General features: G+C 38.0%; 1 protein-coding gene and 1 long non-coding RNA gene across 21 annotated transcripts in view; both read left to right on the top strand.

The window, feature by feature from the left end:
• DLGAP1 (DLG associated protein 1) overlaps positions 1-20,670 on the top strand; it is a 573,475-nt gene that overhangs the window by 347,354 nt on the left and 205,451 nt on the right. The window lies entirely within an intron of this gene.
• Positions 3,170-4,138, top strand: LOC311624644. Its single transcript, XR_014795367.1, has 2 exons — positions 3,170-3,401; positions 3,750-4,138. It is a non-coding gene; the product is annotated as an uncharacterized lncRNA (long non-coding RNA).

Here is a 20,670-nt window from a genome sequence, read left to right as displayed (position 1 = left end):
AATCTTCTCCCTAGTTGTCACTGATCTCAGTAGAGGGGTCCTTCTTTGTTGATTGGAAAATGAGGCTACTCCTGCCTGCTGCTAACTTTGAATGTAGGATCAGTGATCAGCAGGAGAAACCTCACAATTCTCTCCCAGGTTCTCTGCAATTCTCACTATCGCCCATATCCAAGAACTGGGGGTGGTGGGGGAGACAATTGGCAAAGCACTATGTGAAAGCAGGGTTCCAGAAAGACTCAGTGGTGGTAAAGGGAAGATCGAAATGAAATAGAGAAAAAAAATAGGATATCTGTCTTGAAGGTTGTTAAAGAAACTTTGTTATTCTTGGTCTACAATTTCATTACTCTAAAGATTTTCGATAACACCAGAAGTGCTTGGTTATCTGATCCCACAAAGCCCAATGTATTTATTGGAAGCTTTAGCATTGGTTAGCACTGAGTAAAAGAGGAAAACTAGCCTTAGGTCTCTCAGTGGTTTATTTTTCTCGGCTCCCATGCATCCTTCTAGGGCAGTTTGCTTGGTTGAAAATTAAAGATAGTAATCCATGTAATAATTTACCATTCTGCAGAAAAATATTTATCCATCATCTCTGGTCCACTTGAGATCATGGCTTTACACAACTTTAGACAGTGATCTGTAAATGGTAGAACTCATTATGTTTTGTTTGAGGTTTTATAGGAGCCACTAAAAACACATGCAGTGTTACCAAGCTGGCTCTGATTTGGTGACTAGATTGTTGTTTGTTTGTTTTCACCATTTTGATTTTTGGTTTCAATGTGACCACCTCTTAGTATATTCTTGTGCTCATTGAGATGGAGTTGAATCAGAGGAAATTTCATTTTTATAGATCTAAACAGTTAAAATTACAAATATGGTTCAAACTATAGCACCTCATTATTAATAGATTATTTTCTGTCATTTGCTAGGAAAGCTTGGCTTTTTAAAAATGAAAATTGGACTGTTTAAGTAAAATGAGATTACTACTAACAAGCCCACAAAGAGTTATATAATCTCACCTGAAATTTTGAACCTGTAACTTTTCCCACTGGGTAGCAATAACATGAATGTGTGACTTCACATCTAGGGCTCATTGATCTGCTTCTCAAGGCCATTTTGCTTCATTCCCTGCCTTCTGGCTCCACTGCTGATAACTCCCATTTGGAACAGATTATGGCACAGGGAAAATTCTTTTACTTTATTTTTGTAAGTGCATATTTAGGTGTTTTTATAAATGCTTAATCTGAAACCACAGTTGGAGGGGGTGCTTTAATTTTTTTCAGTGAATCATTTATTCTCTTTCAACCCAGCTCTCTCTATTTGTAGCTCAAAAATAAAGATACAGAAAATGAATGAATCCATTGCTGTAATTCCATTAACAGAGGTAAAGGAGACAATATAGTGTAATGAGAGACATATACAACTCCTTCTGTTACTTTGAACCAATTTCTTATTTCTACATCTTTTTTTTTAAAGAACATTCATTAAGAAACAATGACCAAGGAAAGGCCTCTTCTGATTCTCTAATCTTTTAAGTGTGAGAATATATAGAATTATCATTAAAAACTAGGTAGTTTATTTTTCATTTTCTAAAGTTTGGCAATATGCCCTACTTCATTTCTATTTCTAAGATAAAGAGACTGTTAATTACATTTGCAAAATAAATTTTCTAGATAGGTAGATCTTTTCTTTTACTATTAAGTCATTATATTCTATTAGTTATAGTTCCTTACTCATTGTTCTTACAGAATTAGGAAATTTTTTACAAAATTTAGGCTTGTGATATCACAGAACTGTCTATGAAGCAAAATAATGTGGAGTCCAGGGTTAGTGTATATTATATGCATGTTGTGACCTATAATTCTATGGTTACAAATGGCAGATAGTATTTTTAACCTCTAAAATAAAGAAATGAGTATGTTTTTTCTCTTATTCCCATCAGCCCCTCCTGCACTCCAATGGTTTTATTATGAGTGAACCACATGCCAAAGGAGAACAAATGGAGATGTGATCTTTAGGCACAGCGGCAGAGCCCTGATTACGGATTTTCAAGACAATGCCCTTCTTGCTGACATATTCCACTCTCTTGGCAACCAGGTTTCCTCAACTCTCATGTCACTTTCCTAAGATAAAAATCGTTAACATATCTGTAACCGTATTGTCCAAATGTGACATGAAAGAAAGAATTATGGGGCTATGAGGCCTTTACATCAGGACAACTCTAGAAATATGTAAGAGAGATGACCTGACCTCTTGGTCATTACTTTCAAAATGAAAAAGTAAGTAAATGAAAAAAAAACAACAACAAAAAAAAACATCTAGCACTAAAGTTGAAAATACTATATGAGGCATTATACACTGAGTGCCCAGATTATTATAATCTCTGAACGCATAATAATCTGGCCTCTTAGTGTATATCCTATATAATAAAAGGCTAATATGCAAATTGCCCCCTCGACCAGGAGTTTGACCAGCAGGCAGGCCGGCCAACCACCCATGTCCTCTCCCCCTAGCCAGACTGGCCAGACCCTACCATGCACAAATTCATGCACCAGGCCTCTAATAAATTTTATATATATATACATATATATATATACTGAGTTGCCAGATTATTATGATCTATGAACTATGAATTCATAATAATCCGGCCACTCAGTATATATATGAAGGTTATTATGAATTCATAGTTCATAGATGATAATAATCTGGCAACTCAGTGTATATATTGGCATCTATATGGGTAAAAATTAGCATAATACCACATTCATCTGCATGTATAGAATCATGTATGTATGTGGTCACTTGCTTTATCATTGAATATTAGGACAATGGTTCCTCAATTTTATGTCTGCATGAAAATCAGTTTGAAAGTGTCTATAAAATGAGCCTTTCGGGCATCAAACCAAAGAGATTCTGATTCTGTACATCTGGAGTGATTCTGTTCCAGAGATAAATCCAAGAACCACACTTTAGCACAGCTCTAGGGAACAAACAACTAAATTTATCATTTTACCTACTGAAGGGGGCAGTCAATCCTAAAAAATGAAAACATGGGGTTTAATATTATATTGCCATTGACTTCCAACATGACTTTAGGTTCCCTCTAATTAGTGTTTCCATTTCTGTATCTGAAAAGGGTATAAAGCACAACTTTTGTATTTATTTAGGTGTTTAACATTTTTTAACTTTTAAGTTTTCTAATAAATAAAAAATCTAGTGTTAAATGTTTTGAGCTTACAAATCCTGAGGTTAACATGCTTCTCTGCTTCTTCGTGTGATTCACGTACCTTCCCACTTTTTCTTTTATGTTTTGCTGGATCGAATTTTTATTAATCCACAGTCTGATTCCACGGTAAAGGAAAGCCTTCTCCCAGCATTGGATGACAGTAGGTCTTCATCACAGGGTAGGTTTTAGGCTTCTTCGTCAACGTGCTAACTACACATAAAGCTTTGTCTACAAGTGAAAAGATCATAAAGGATTGATCTTTTGAAAGCCTAACATCAGTGGGTCAGATTTTCCCTTGCCTTGATATTTACTGATGGAGCACAATTTTTCTAGCCTCCTCAAGGTTTAGTTTGTTCAAATAAAACCTCCTTTTATTTTCATACATTAAGTCTGTCAAGACACTGGTGCCTTATTCCAGGAAGCTTAGGTATGTCAACAGTATAATTCAATTAACAGTCACAGCTATGGGGATTGTCTACAAGGGACTCTATCTACTTCTCATTGTTTTCTTTATTGGCTTATCCAGGTTCTCTGAGGAGTGTTTCCACCCTGGCAACTTTCATAGGTTGGAATTTCTTCTGCCATTGCTAGCAGATGACAGAAGCTCCTGTTCATCACTCTTCTTCACTCCCACCCAAAGTCCCTGATTAATCCTCTCTATTCTCTGAAGCCAACTACAGCATACTTATAAGGCTGCAGAAATTCAGACGAAGAACATGAACATCGAAGCCAGCTCTCTCTCAGGAGCTCTTTCCTCTACAGGACCATGGGGAGCTCAGACTTTCTCAGGCAGCCACATACTAGCTATCTCACCTGCTTCCATGTTGCCACTAAAACAATAAAAATAAAACCAATTCTCATTCATGGGAAGAATGGACTACAATTTAATAAAATGATGAATTTTAATTGTAAAAAGTTGAGCAAATAGCTTGCCATTTTTCTTTATAAAAATGGAAATGACTGAAGATAAAGATCCTCCTGTGGGCGTAGTAGGACTCCTGTAAGGTCACCAGGACCTCCAGCCCACCCTTAGGCCAACTGCTAGCCCAACTTGGATTATGGGCATCGGTCTTGACTGGTGACTCCTCCTGCAGTGAATACGTAGAGAGAGGCACACTCCCGTAGGACTTTGCCTTCAAGTCCCTTAAAGCCATGGTCGGCAAACTGCAGCTCGCAAGCCACATGTGGCTCTTTGGCCCCTTGAGTGTGGCTCTTCCACAAAATACCACAGCGAGTCTATTTTGAAGAAATGGCGTTAGAAGAAGTTTAAGTTTTAAAAAATTGTCTCTCAAAAGAAATTTCAATCATTGTACTGTTGACATTTGGCTCTGTTGACTAATGGGTTTGCTGACCACTGTCTTAAAATATCCTAACTACTTATAATCCTTAGAGAATTTGTCTTTTTTTTCCCCCTTCTCTTAACTAGTAGTTTAGCTAGCTTTTCTGTGACTCAGGAGATGTCAGTGAAAGTAACTGTCATTTGTTTGCAAATGAACCCTGAGCTTTCTGAAAATGACTCCCATATGAAATCTTTCCCCCATAACACTCCTCCAGCCTTCTAGTTGATTTTAGATAGTTTCCTGTTCTCCCACCTCTTGGAACTATTCCATGGCACGCTGAGCAGACACTTTTAGTCAAAAAAAAAAAAAAAAAAAGAAAAGCCTATAAATAGCTGATTTTCCTACTTGCTGCCTTTCCTCTGAGGCTTTCACAAAGGAGGTGAAACAAATCCACCAGAAACAAGAACTCTCTGTGAGGGGTGAGTGGCAAGGCTATGGAAACTCGGATCCATAGGCTGAAAATTGTCGTGTAGGTTTGCCATATTTGACTTATGCAATCATTGAACAGAAAAAGACATATTTTATTTCATGCTAGATGATCTCAAGAACTAAACAATCAAGCAAAAATATCTCATATGAGCTTTCATACTACTTTTAAAATATATATTTTTACTTTCATGCTTTTTTTAATCCCCAAACCAACTATATTTATTAGCTTTTATTGGTAAATTTAGATAACTAAGTCCTATAGCTATTTCATGACAGGAAATTTGAATTTTCCAAGTTATTGTCCTTGCTTACAAAAGGTTTTACTATTTAGCCCAGCTTCTCTTTGTCTTCTATGTGATACCCCCTACAAACCCTCCCACCCTCACCCCGCCATTGTTGTCAACACCACCAAATCTCACATAATGATATTATAGAACAACCTGGAAGACTGCCCATACTAAGCAAGACCTTACTATCACCCTCATTGACCTTACTGAAATCAACCTTAGAAATCAGACATGTGTTGAAACCGGTTTGGCTCAGTGGATAAAGTGTCGGCCTGCGGACTGAAAGGTCCTAGGTTCGATTCCGGTCAAGGGCATGTACCTTGGTTGCGGGCACATTCCCAGAGGGGGGTGTGCAGGAGGCAGCTGATCGATGAGTCTCTCTCGTTGATGTTTCTGACTCTCTGCCCCTCTCTCTTCCTCTCTATGAAAAGTCAATAAAATATATATATTTTTTTTTAAAAAAAAAAGAAAAAAGAAAAAAAAAAGAAATCAGACATGTGAGGTGGATTATACTCACACCTACTTCCAACTTCCCATGCCCTACACCCTTCTGAGCAAAAGAGAATTGGGCTTAGCAGTACTTTCCCCTTTTCCTTTATTCCCCTTACTTTTTAGGTAGCTAATTTATAATACAATTTGGAATAGTAAGCCATCAGTTTACAGATGAGGAAACCGAGCCTGGAGAAATTAACTGGCATTCTCATGGCTTCTCTGTTGTAGAGGGTCATGCAGAAGCAGGGATAGTAGGAAGTCTTCCTCTTATCCAATCTGTTAGTGTTCCTCAATCATGTAGCACAAAACATTCATTTCTCTTAACTACTAGAGGCTTGGTACACAAATTCATTCATGGATGGGGTCCCTCAGCCTGGCTGGTAATCGAAGCCTATGGAGGGCCCACCAACTGAGGGGAGAGAACATGGGAGATTAGCCAGCCAACCCCACTCCCAATTAGGGTGGAGAGGCCAAATTGGGGGAGGAGGAGAGAGGGGCCATGGGAGATTGGGGGGCCAATAGAGGCCCAGATTGGGCCAGTTGGCTGCCACGGTGCCAGTCATAGTCTTTTTGGTCATTGCACCATTTGGTTGCTGGGCTTTTATAGGTAGGTAGATAGATAGATAAATAGATAGATAGATAGATAGATAGATGATAGATAGATAGATAGATAGATAGATAGATAGATAGACAGACTCAAGAAATTTAGCCTCCTGCCCCGCCCCCTGCTTTTTTTACGTTAGGCTTTGGGACTAATTTGGTTTTGGCTTACTCTATTCTGTAGTTTCTGGAAAGTGCATCTCGTTGTGCCTTTCTTCTTTATGCACTCCCAATGAACATGCACAGTCAATATAAGCAGTTATTGGCAAGAACTTCAAAGATCAGTTATCTCAGAGCATTTTACACTTTTAACCATGGAATTTCTTATTTGTATAAAATAATTTAAAACAGAGCTATGCCTAATGAAGCAAGAAGAGGAAGAAAAGGAGGATTCAAATCCAAATCCTCTTTCCCCATCTACTGCACCGCATTCACATTTTCCTGGGGTGGGGAGAAATTTCACACACACACACACACACACACACACACACACACACACACACAATTTGAAAACTATTGCCCATTCCTTCCCCAATAAGCAGATCTAAGCTATCAAAGAGAGTTTAATGACCCAGGTAGGTGGAGGGGATAGTATATATTTACTCTTGATAAATCTAATAAATCAGAAGACCCTGATAAAGTCCAAAAAATGTTAAGTAATTATCCCAAGCTTGGTAAGTTTAATTCTTTGCATTCCTAGACTGTAGTCCTAGTGCCCTGTCCTTTATGAAAACACAACTGAGCATGGGTTGCCAAGAATTCATGGTTAATTCACACTATAGAATCACTTCTTAGCTATAACAGAAAATTCTTTTTTTAATGTTTTTGTTGATTCCAGAGAGGAAATGATAGAGAGAGGAAGTTAGAAACTTCAATGATGAGGAAGTATTATTGATCGGCTGCCTCCTGCATGCCCCCTATTGGGGATCGAGCCCACAACTCTGGGCATGTGCCCTGACTGGGAATGGAACCTGGTCCATAGGTCAAGCTCAACCACTGACCAGGCAAAACAGATCATTCTTATGTCACCCTCACACCCTATTCCTCAGCTGTGACCCAGAGAAAGAGATTAACTTTTCTAAGAACACACAGGCCCCTTGATTTCCAGTCTAGAGCTCTTCTGTCACATACTGGATGCAGTTCACAAGATAATGAATGATGGCAAAGAGAGGAAGAAGATGGAGAAGGAGAATGAGTAGGAAAGGAGAAAATAAAAGGACTATATTGAGAAAGTTATATGGCCCTATGCTTAAACATATATTGTCTTTATTTCTGAAAGTTTGGAAGTAATTAATGTGCTCAAGATTATGCTGCTATTAAATGACAGAACAAAGATTTAAAATCTGATCATCTAATTCCAAAATCTATTCACTTTCCCAATACCATGCAGCCTCTGCTGTGTAAATAGTCCCTTTGATCTTTTTCTACAAGAATATTTCTTGATGAGAATTTATTTTAATACCAATTTTAAAACATTATTAATTATGGTTAAAAAAAACAGATTCTAACATTGTGCTTAACCATAAACCCAAGTCTAGTTTGGAGAGTGGTCATGTTAGAAAGCAAGTAATATATCAGGTTCATTTGCAAAGTCAGATATATAAAATATCATTTCATGTAACAAGAAAATTATATCTCAACCTAAGAAAGAACCATTGCTCAAGGCTGTTTTTGCTTTTTTGTTTGTCTCAATGAGAAACAGTACTATTGGCCCCTTTAGACTGCCAACTTGATTGTAGTTATAACATTGTTAAAACACTATAAGGTTATATATCTGAATAATCACTGTCTTCCCATTTTCCATCCTTTCCTTGGATTAACTTTGGAATGTTTGCTTCTATTAGAAGTAATTTCATTGAAATGATGATGAAATAAACTAAGGAGCCCCAAATATGATTCCTCTAAATAAGCATGACTTTATATTTGTCCTTTAGGGAGACCAGACAGTTATTTTCCAGGCATACTGTGAGCCAGAATTCTGTTTGGTGCGTGAACTCCTATAATCCAGATTATTAACTAAATATTGGAGAAATTCACCAGTTTTACTATCTGATTAATTATTACTCTAATCCATAAGGAAAAGAGATATTTCCCTAAAGATCTATCTTTAGAATGCTTATAAATTACCTTATAAAAGTATAACCAAATCAAGTCAAGAATATCCAGGACAGAGTACTCATGTGTGTTAGCTTAGAGCTGGATACCTATATCCAATGCATAAACAGTGCTATTCACAGATATTAGTAGAGTTTAAACTGAATTCCTTTAATAAGTAATCATATAGAATGTTCAAACTTTTTAAATCCATTAAATAGGTACCATATTTAATTATGAACTTGAAAGTCAATACTTATCCTGATTCTCAGCTTATTTTGGATTTTTCCTAGGTACATGTAGCTCATTGTAGATAATTTCATGTTCTAGCAAGCTTTTTTTAATGCCCTGTCCCATTTGTTTAAGCCCAGATGAAGTTAATTTTAAGTAATGGATACAGGCTTAATATGTTCCACAGCCTTCACTTTCTCTTGGTTCAAGATTTTATAAAATATCCCCATACATAAAATAAAATGTTAATAAATCACTTAATAGGGCTTTGAAGATGATTAAGAAATAAAAAAATTCCCTAAAATTAAACCATGCCAATTTAATTTCATTTATATTTTTGAAATGTTTTATTAGATTAATGAATGAATAGAATGTAGCAATGTCTTTCTTATTTTCCACCAGTGAGGAATCCAACCAAGTATCAAAATATATAATCCCTTTGCATCGTCTAGGTTGTAGAAAGAAAATTTTTGTTGAATGATTTAATAGAACTGCCATTCTCAACAAGTCTTTCATTCAACCAAGATTTATTTAACACCTGTTCGATCAACCCAGACTGAACTCCAGGAGAGGTGACTAGATACTAGTAAAAGTGGGAAAGGGCTAAAGACCAGCTTGGGGTAAAGAACTAGATAGCTAACCAGCAGGCTGGCGAGAATAAGTGCAAGTGCATTGAGGATTGGATTGAGTCCCTGATAGACAAGATGATATGGAATCATTTTTTTTTCTAAAATATTCACATTTCCCAAAGATGGAGAATATGGTCCAGCCTAGAGGCCAGGCCCAAGCAATTTAACACTCAGCAGAATATATCAGGATAAGCAATGGTGTGAAGGTGACGCAGAAGACAGACAACTCCCCAAAGAGTAAAGGAAGCATCAGACTCCTGAGTCCAGCAACCAATCTGCTGGCCCTGGAGGCAGTGGGGCTGCCCAGGCCCTAGAGAAAAAAATCTGGACAGTAAGCAGAGTCCTGTTGGAAAGGGAAAGCATCCTCAACATCAGTACCAGGCCAGTAGGAGGCGCTCTCCTGGATTCTGTGGGCAGCAGCAGCAACACTGTACCCAGAAAATGGAGATGCAGTGGGGCTGCCCTTAAAGACATAGAAGTTCAATGGTATGAAAAAAGCAGAGAGAGCAAGTCCAGAGATAACCCCTGGGAGTAAGAGTGGGTTTATGATTACACTGAAACCTAACGGCATCCCCAGATCATACACCTGAGAATGGAGCTATTAGATCAGGAAGAGTTTTCTAACAAAGGCATCAGATCTCAAGTAAGATGAAGAGATTCTTGATATTAAAAATGTGTAAAGGATGCCAAAACCGGTTTGGCTCAGTGGATAGAGCATCGGCCTGTGGACTGACAGGTCCCAGGTTCGATTCCGGTCAAGGGCATGTACCTTGGTTGTGGGCACATCCCCAGTAGGGGGTGTGCAGAAGGCAGCTGATCGATGTTTCTCTCTCATTGATGTTTCTAACTTTCTATCCTTCTCTCTTCTCTCTGTGAAAAATCAATAAAATACATTTAAAAAAATGTGTAAAGGAAGGCTGGGTGGACATCTCAGGGGTGGAACGAAGGAAATTTTTGGTAAAATGATGGCGGATGGCACATTGGATTCCTTTTTAATCAAATAGCCTAGTTCTGTCTGTCCAATATGGTAGCTACTAGCCTCATGTGGCTATTTAAGTTTACATTAACTAAAGTTAAATGAAGATGTACTCAGCTCAGTAGCCAGGTATGGCTGGTGTTTACCACATCGGACAGCACAAATATACAATATTCCCACCGTCACAGAAAGCTAGTAGACAGCATACCTCTTCTTCTTTTGAGTTGGTAATGTGTGTGTGTGTGTGTGTGTGTGTGTGTGTGTGTGCGCGCGCGCGCGCGCAGGCCTGTCTTAATGCACTGATTTCTACTAGTTTTGGGGTTTTCCCTATGGAGGTGGCATCCTGTTATGATGTCTCAGTGCTCAGCAGTGTCAGAGCTGGTCAGTACTTCTGTGTGTGTGCCTGGGCAGAGGACGGCTCCGTGAAAGTAAGAGCTGCCCTGTGGGAATGCCTGTTTCTCCACTTACCCACTAGGTGGCATTAAATAATCCAGTCCACCACTCTTAGCTTCTGTTTCTTCCTTTGAAAAAGACTCACCTCGTGGAGTTATTTCGAGGAATCTATTCTATAAAGTACCTAGTTTTCAGTAAGGACAATCAACTTTCACTAGAAACCTGAGGATTTGCCCAGATTCTCATTGAGCGTTTACCAGCTACATGTTATATACGTGGAGCATTGTGCTGGGAGTTTATTTGTTCCCCTGGATCTGCCCTCAGCCCTGGCACCAGCCCTCCCAGGAGCCCTGCTCTGCCCCTGCCTCGTATTGTGTGCCTGACTCACCATTAGCCAACTGGGAAGTACCCACAATAATATTTCCATTCACACTCTGAGCTTTGCAACTGAAGCTCTGTCTCGGACACTAAGCCTCATCTGTGATTCTCCTCCTTATTTACAAAAGAAGCCTGCAAAGCATTCCTCCTACTCATAGTTATTTGTAAATTACCATGTTCTGGCACCTGTAGGAGCTGAGCCTGGGTGCAAATGGACTCAGAGCTTGGCAAGGCTTAGTGATTTCTGCTACAGCCAGTCACACCACTGGTGCCAATCCAACAGGCCCTCTCCCCAGCCATCAGGCATGGTTAGCATCTTACCTGAGACACTTCTGTCTACATCACACTCTCCTGCCTTTGATTGAAAGGCAAGAGCTTTCTAGAGAGACCCTACTTGCTATGGGTTTTCCAAGGCAGTGCTTGCATTAACCCTATTCATGAGGTGAGTGAGTCTCACACCTTACCTTTGCACACTAGAAATTTAATTCATGGGTGTCCATGTGAGACTTAAACACACTATTCTGAATTGTAAATGTAATTACCTATTTACATAATAGGCAGCAGTCGAACAGTCACTGCGATGTCCTTTTGAAAGTAGATTCTTGTTTTGGGGAAACCGGTTTAACCAAACATGTGCTGTCTGGTTTCCTTTGTTTACTTACCTAGCTTCAACACCATGTTTCTCATATTGCTCTCTGAAGCCCGGTGTTCTTTGGCCATATTTGAGACCTGGGGAGAGAGATGCTTCAGCCCAGAAGACATGAAATGGCCACAAGCCAGTTGAAAACTTCACTTTTCAGAAAAGGCCTTTTTAGAAAAACTTAGTGAGGCAGGAAACCCTAATGGAGAGCCTCAGAGGGTTTCCAGGCCTGGAGTGTTCGTGGAGAGGTTACTCATAGTTGAGGCAACCAAAGAGCAGAACTGAAGAGCAGCCGGATTGACCGCTGAAGTCATTCTACCTTGAGAAGACCCTTTGGTGGGATAGAGAACAGGGAGGGGTATTGAGGAGAACTCAAATGCAGAAAGACTGGGCATACCTACCTACCTACCTAATTCAAGTGTTCTTAGACTGGAAATGTAGGGTGGGCAAGAATAAACTCCAGGTACTCAGTAAATTCTGGATATTACATTAAAAATTTGGGAGGAGTGTTTTATACTCCTTTTGCTTGGGAGAAATGTTCTTAACATTTATCATATTCTCAAAAGGGATAAGGAGCCATTAATCATGATATTGTTAAATATCATTGTAGTTTTTTAATTAGGTAGTTTTAAAAAAACTTAAAATTGATTACTTTTCTTCTTTCTTATAACAGTCCATTAGAAAAACCTGTTGGTCATGACCGCAGAATAATTTGAGGAATATGCACTTGTTAAGGAGTTGTTGTGGTAGCATATTATCTGAAATAAGTAGATTCTCTGTTGGAACTTGAATATCTTATTACAAAGTAAAGTTTATACTAGGATTTACTGTGAAGGAGCTTTTACTGAGTGATCAAGTAAAATAGCAAAAACAGGAAGATCTGATGTGTACAAGGGTTGAAGCTGAGAGGAGAGAGGAATTCAAAGATTTGTAAAATAGTTCCTACTCTCAGAGAGTTTACAGTCAAGTGGGACACCACATAGTTAAATAAATATATAATACAAGGCAAAGTAAGAAGTATAAAGATACCTGAACAAAGAATATGGGGTTTTTAAGAATAAGAATCCCAACATGAGTTTAGGAATGGAAGGGTAGAGGACAAGAAAGATTTCCCAACTGGAAATGCTGTATCTCTAAAGCTTTTCTATAATTTCTATGAAAGAATATTGAAATTTCTCTTAGCATTTTTCCATGTTTATTAATTGCTCAGTAATTCAACCTTGCATCCCCCAGGCATAACTTAGTGTTTAGCAAACACAATTTATGTGTGGGTGGATGGATGGATGGATGGATGGATGGATGGATAGATGAATGGATGGATGGATGGATGGATGGATGGATGGATGGATGGATGATGATGGTCATAGGCAGGAACGAGTGAAAGCTCAAGGGAAAGAGAGGGAGGGAGAGAAGAAGAAATAGAGTGTACACCTCTACACAGTCCTTATGTCAGCAGCCAGCTCAGTTCAGAGTTTTGCAGAAGAACAATCAGAGAGATTTAAAAGGTGGACATTTTCATGGATCGGAAGTCCAGGCATGGCCTGACTCAGCAGAGTGCTGTGCTCAAGGCCGCCCAGGGCTGAAATAAAGGTCTCAGCTTGCCTGGGCTCTTATCTGCAAACTCTGGGGAAGACTCTACTTCCAAATGTGTTCAAGTAAATGGCAGAATTCAGCTCCTGTAGCTGTGCAACTGAGGTCCCTTCATCTGCCAGCCAACAAACGGCACACTGAATTTTTATCATGCTTTGAATTTTTCTAATTCTGCCACATCTTTTGCACTGAGGCAGCAGAAAGCTCTTCTCTTTCATTTCATTTCATTTCATTATTTTATTTTATTGCAGTAAAATGCATGTAACAAGCTCTTCTTTTAAGAGCTCCTGTGATTACATTGGGAATGCCAGATTAATCCAGTATAATCTACCTATTTTAATATCACTGATTAATGAATGGCCTTATGGCATCTGCAAAGTCCCTTTTGCCATGAAACCTAACATAATATATTCACAGGTGTGACACCAGAGGGTGGAGATCCTGGGAGCCAAAATTCTGTCTACCACAATAGTTATCGGCAGAGTGAGTAAATATAAACAGCAGGTTGGTGAGGGAGTTCCTCTTCTGACAGCCATGCATTTTGAAGGCTACAAAGTTAGTTCTAGGAAGAGTTTTGGAGTCATGCAGCTGTGTTCAAATTGTATTTTACTGATTATTCAACTTTGAATGCATATGTAACCTCTCTCCGCCTCGGTCTCCTTCGAGGGTTGTGGAAAGGATTAAATTAGCTAATGTAATATAAAGGGCATAGAACAATACTTGGGAAAGGGACATTACATAATGCCTCAATAAATGCTATTATTTTTAGTAAGCCTGAAGGTAGTAGCAAAGTAAAATGCAACAACAAAATAGGTTTCAGAGCCACTGCAGGGATTTCATTTTGTCAGGCTTTGGATGGAATGAAATCCTATAGCATCTGTATATGTTTCCTACTGCTGCTATAACAAGATACCCAACCTCGTGGCTGAAAGTAACGCAGATTTATTATCTTACAGTTCTGGAGGACTGAAGTCCAAAGTGGGTCTCAGTGAGCTAAAACCACAGGAATAGCTGATCTCAGTCCTTTCTGGAGGTTCTAGGAGAGAATCATTTTCTTGCTCTTCCAGCTTCTAGAGGCAGCCTGTATGCCTTGTCTCCTAGCTACTGCTTTCTACTTCGACGCCAGCAGTCACCTCATTCTGACGCCGCTTCTGTGGTCACGTCCCCTTCTCTGACTCTCCCTTTCACTTACCATTGGGACCACCTGGATAGCCAGGATAAGCTTTCCGTCTCATGATCATTAACTTAATGATATAAGTGAAGTTGTTGTTTTGATGATTAGTGACTTTGAGCATGTTTTCACATGTCTCTTGGCCTTCTGTATGTCCTCTTTCAAAAAGTATTTATTTAGATCTGTTGCCCACTTTTTGGATTGGATTGTTTATCTTCTTTAAGTTATATGACTGTAAATATTGGAGATTAAACCCTTGGAGATAACATTGGCAAATCTGGATATTTCTTTTATGCGGAGATAGAAAGAATTCATGTTTGTTAGACTACTTTAAACTATTAGACTATTTTACTATTTTAAACTATTTAGACTATTTAAACTATGTTAGTCTATTTTAAGCTATTTTTAGACTATATTAAGTGAGTAGGTCTAGATTCTTCTTTACTTATGAATCACATATTTGCTGTTTCTTTTTTATCTAAAGTGTTTATTATTCAATTTACAGTAAAACCCCAAATATTTATATCACTTGAAAACTCCTTCCAATATCTATAAATATATACATTTTACACATTTTCAATGATTGTGTCATATACTTTTTTTTGTCTTTTTCGTACATAATAAAATTCTCAATTCAAGGAGCATTAACTATACATCAGACACTCTGATAAAGGCTGGGGCCATAAAGTTGGGGGGAAAGGCTGATTCCTGTCCACAGGCGCTCTCATTATCCTGGAAGAGGGGAAGGATCCTGATCATAGCAATTTTTTAAAAGGAGAAAACATGCTTGAAATACATAATCGCCTGTACTTGGCGAGTGAATGATTGAGTTGTCAGAAAGAGAGGAGTAGGAATGAAAAACAATTCATTGCTTGAAAAATTTGGTGCACATCAGTACATCCAGTTCTGACAGATAATATGGGAGAAAGAATACGTTTGGATGGAGACAATGATTTCGTTCTAGACATTTTGAATCTGATGTGCCATTTGAAGATGTCCCAGAGGCAGGTATTCATTTATTCAAATGTTTGGAGGTTATTACAGTAATCTAGACACAAGATTATTATGGTTCAAGCAATGAAAGTAAAAGCAAAATAACTCAATTGGTTGGATGGTGTCCTGAACACCGAAATGCTGCTGGTTGGACATGCCTGGGTTGTGGGCTCGATCCCCAGTAAGGGGAGTGCAGGAAGCAGCTGATCAGTGATGTTTCCTTCATCAATGTTCCTATCTCTCTATCTTTCTCTATCTTTATCCCTCTCTCAAAAAAAAAAAAAAAGTCAGTAGAAAATGTTTTTTAAAATTCAGGTGAGAAAGATGGAGAAGTGAAAGCAGTAAATTTTTTATTCTGAAGTTCAGGAAGATGACAGGAATGGAGAAAGGTCATTTGGAAATTACCATGTGGAAGAGTCTAAGTGAATGAGATCACATTGGGGGCAAGTGCAACTTAGAAGATGAGCAGCATAAGCCAATTTCCTGAGCTACCCAGACTTTAAGTACAGACAGAAAGCAAAAGGAGAACAATAATAAAGAGTCCAAAAGAAAAACAAAACCATATGCAAGCAAAGGGAGAAGAATATATCACAAAATAAAGAAGCTTCAACAAGATCATCCACCAAACAGTAGTTGAGTCAGGCAAGGAATGAAAGTCTATCGATAAATCTGGCAATTAGGAAGAAACTATTGCATTTGCCAGCAGTTTCCCTAAAGTGATAGGGTAAAAATCATGCTGTTTGTTTTAATAAATGCTTATTATTTTAGTAGTTTAATTTTAATGAAAATATACATAGCTACTAAAATATGCTACATAGTATACCATGGTTAAACCCTCCATTTCTCAGTTATTTGGCATTTAAATATTTTTACAATTTTTCAACATTCTGAGTAATGTAATAAGTGTTGTTTTTTATAAATGTGAAAAATTCTTTTCTGGTTAGTGTTCCCAAATGCTATACACTATTCTTCTATTCAAAAAGAGAAGTACAAGTAAATCTTAGTATTTTAAAATAATTTTAGTATTCTAATTTTGAATGATTATTTTTCAGAGATTTTTTTCCCCCGTTCTTTCCATTATTTTCAATAGAGACAATCAAAAATGTCTGGACTTGTCTAACCTGGAGTGCACCCTTCTACAGCAAGCATTGCCTCTACATACTACATCCTGAAGCCCTCTATTAATGCAGCATTATGGTACACAATAATCCACTTCCTTACTCTACATTATAAACAATTTGATGCCCATTAGTAATAGGTTTCTTCACTTTCAAATAATTAATTTCTCACCCATTAGCTATTTTTGTTGACCTCACTTCACAAGAGATCCTCAATCTAAGTTTTATTTTAGCAATCACAATTCTCTCATCTAATTAAAAAAATTGGGCCATTGCTTCAGTGGCCTGCATTCAACCTTATTTTGACTGGTGATTTTCTAATAATATCTCACTCTCTTTTTCACCCCTGTACTTAATATAATAGTAGTTTCTGTTCCATTGAATTCATTCTCTCTTCCCAATTCTCTTTGCCCCACTCTGGTTTTTGTTTTGACATTTCTTTTTCTTTTCCTTCTATTAATTTAGTAACCTATTCAAATCTTTTACTGGTACAAATGCCTCAAGGGGCATCCAATTATTTATTCAGTAGAAATTCCTAGAAGTGGACTAGGTGGATCAGTGAGTATGTAAATTAAGGACTTTTGCATATAGTCCCAAATACCTCTGCATAGGTTGTCTGAATTTTCACCCCAGTACCAATTGCCATACTGGACAATTCTTCTCTATTGTGAATACAAATCCACTTCCCTTTAACTTGGATGGAGAGCCATATGAAATAAACATAACTACGCTTCCACATGGCAGTCCTGCAAATGCTTGATGAAAAGTTATCTGTCCCTAAGTCTTCACTGGTCCATCTTCAAAAGTTTTTTCAGCAATTCTCTAAGAAGAGGATTTCCAGCACTGTCAACATCCCAACTGACAAACTGTATCTTGTTCCAAGAAAGCAGTATCCCTTTTACCTTATGGTATAATTGTGTGAACAATGTTATAGTTGAATTCAGACTTCACAGCACCCATTAAAAATCTTTGGATATAGCCGAAGCCGATTTGACTCAGTGGTAGAGCATTGGTCTGCAGACTGAAAGGTCCTGGGTTCGATTCCAGTCAAGGGCATGTACATTGGTTTCAGGCACATCCCCGGTAGGTCGATGTTTCTCTCTCATCAACATTTCTAGCTCTCTATCCCTCTCCCTTCCTCTCTGTAAAAAAATCAATAAAAAATATATATATTTTTTAAATCTTTGGATATAAACACCCTTCTTCTATCAATGCAGTAGCTTGTCTGGCAGCCATGCTAACCTATCTCATACTCAGATAAGATTTTCAAAAGCCATTTTGTCACATGAAATGTTGTTGACATGTTTCTCCCACGCTGTACTGTGCACTTGGATTGTGCACAGTACTACATAAGGTAGAATATTATTATATTTATTTTTATTAAATGTCATCGTACAGATATAGATATGCCTTTCTAGCCCAGGGCCACCCCTGACTGTCATGCAGATTATGTGCTAACTATGGGGGAACATAGTTTATATCAGTATTATCTTACTGTTATTTATTTATTCTATGATTTTCCAGCAAATAGCAGTAGAATCTCAAGGAAGAGACAGCTTGTTTCCAATTCCTCCACCTGAAAGTGCCATTTGGACTACCAAAAAAAAAAATGTCTCTGCTGTCAAAATTTGAGAATACTAGTAAATCTGAAATCCAATACTTTAATTTTTCCCAAGATATGTTATATCTTATAATAGTGTCTAATATATCATCATCAATATTGATTATTAAAAAATGTTCAGAATAAGGCCAAACAGAAAGGCTTATGCAAACCTCTAGAAACCGTTCTATAGTGTTTAATGAAAACATTTATATACCATGTAGAGAAAGCCATTCAACCAGTTATGAATCTCCTATTTAGTTCATATGTCTTTACTTTGTTTCAAAGTATATAATTTTATTATAGGTATTATTGAGGAGGTTCGTAAACTTAATATACAATTACTGAGGAAATTTTGTAATATACATAAGAAAATAAAGATAATAGAAATTACCCATAGATCAGCACTCTGAACATTTATGTGTTGTTGCTGTTCTTTGAAAATATTGGTCATATTGAGGACTAAACTACCTAGTGAGAAAAAATAGAAAGCATAATATAAACATTGTCAGGAATGAAGACAAGAACGTGGATAACTATACAGTAGAAATTAAATCTATCATATGAATAGAACAGAAATAGACTTCGTAAACTTAAGGGGGTAATTTTTGGAAAAATAAATTCTTCAAAACTCAATAAAAACAGACAGCTTGAATATATCTACAACAATTTAAAAAATTGGCACATTAGCTTAAAATTTACACAGAAAATAAAGACCAGACCCAAATAGTTTTATGAAACCTGCAAGGAAATTGTGATCTCATACAAAAATTCTTTTAGATATCTGAACAAAAGGAATGTCCCATTCATCTTAGGATTTAGTATATTCTTAAACTGACAAGGACAATTTGAGAAAGAAAAACTTTAATGCAATTTCTTTCATGGACCTGATACAAAAATCCTTAATAAATATTTGAGTAAGATTAAACAATTATTCAATGTAATATAAAATAACATGACCAGGTAGGATTTATTTGGTAATAAAAGGAAGGCTTAACATTCAAGAAGATATTCACATAATTCACAGCATTAGAAGATTAAAGTAGAAAACACATAGGACTATCTCATGTGCATGAAAGGCATTTTATCATATTTAACAGCCATTAATGATTTAACAAAAATATAATAACAAATTAGCAATAGAAAACAATTCTTAGACTGTATCTACTTATATAGAGCCGACAGGAACTTCATGTGAGGTTGCATCTTTAAAATAATTGCTTTTAAATCCATTAAGAAGATAAACCTCTTCTAAAATGTACTGAACTAGATTTTGCTGCTGTGTTTTTGTTGTTGTTGTTGTTGTTTTTTGTTTGTTTGTTTTTTCAATTGGGATATACTTGACATATAATATTAGTTTCAGGTATACAACATAATTCAGTATTTGTATATATTGCAAAATGATTACCACAATAAGTCATTATTCATCACTATACAAAATTTAAAAATTATTTTTCTTTGATGATAACTTTTATGAACTATTTAACAACTTTTAAATATGCAATACAATATTATTAACTACTGGGGCCCAGTGCACAAATTTGTGCACCTTGGAAGGAACTATGGAGAGTGAGACTGCAGTGGGTAGAGGGGTAGGTCTTGGTCCATCCTATATGCTCCCACCCAGCCCTCCTGCTATGGCCCCCAGTTCCCTCTTAGCCAGCAGCCCTGCTCCCACCATTGCCACTTCCATGTGCTGGCGTTACCAGCCCTGCTCACACCTGCTAATGGTGATTGGGACCATCATCAGCAGTGGGTATGAGTGGTGGCTGCTGCCCCAATTGCCCCTCAGGAGCAGGGGGAGGTGGAGAAGCCCTCAGGGGCTATTGGGGCCAGCAGCTGATGCTTGTACCCGCTGATGGCCCAGAGCAATTGGGACCAGTTCCAGGTGCCAGCAGTGGGTGCAAGTGGTGGCTCTGGCACTGGCTATGGGTGTGAACAGGGCCAGCACTAGCAGTGGGTGTGAAGGCGGCTCTGGCACTGGCAGCAGGTGCAAATGCCAGTCAGGATCACGGAATGCAGAAGCAAAGAATTTTCAGTAACCACCAGAGGCTTGCCTCTATGACAGCGACTGGCACCCCACCTTGGTCTGGCGCCCCCGCTCACCTGCTCCACCATCCCGCTGCAGCTGATGCCCACCATGTCCTGAGCTCTGCCACCTGCTCAATGCCCTCCATGGCTCTACAGCAACAGTTGCTAGTGGTTGTAACCCACATGTTAAGAACCGCTAGCAGGGTCATCTAAGACCATCGGAAAACAGATATTTACAATTCATAACAGTAGCAAAATTACAGTTATGAAGTAGCAACAAAAATAATTTTATGGTTGGGGGCACCACAACATGAGGAACTGTATTAAAGGCTCACGGCATTAGAAAGGTTGAGAACCACTGCTCTAAAGAGACTGCTGGGCAGTATTCTCTCGAGCATTCATGATCCCGGGGCTTCTTTTGCTGTTGCTGTAGTTATCAACTGTTTGTTGATGAT

The sequence above is a fragment of the Pipistrellus hanaki genome (genome assembly GCF_964339955.1).
Source record: "Pipistrellus hanaki genome assembly, chromosome: 6".
Taxonomy (NCBI): Eukaryota; Metazoa; Chordata; class Mammalia; order Chiroptera; family Vespertilionidae; genus Pipistrellus; species Pipistrellus hanaki.
Note: the sequence above shows the minus strand (reverse complement) of the source record. Positions and strands in the feature narration are given on the sequence as shown.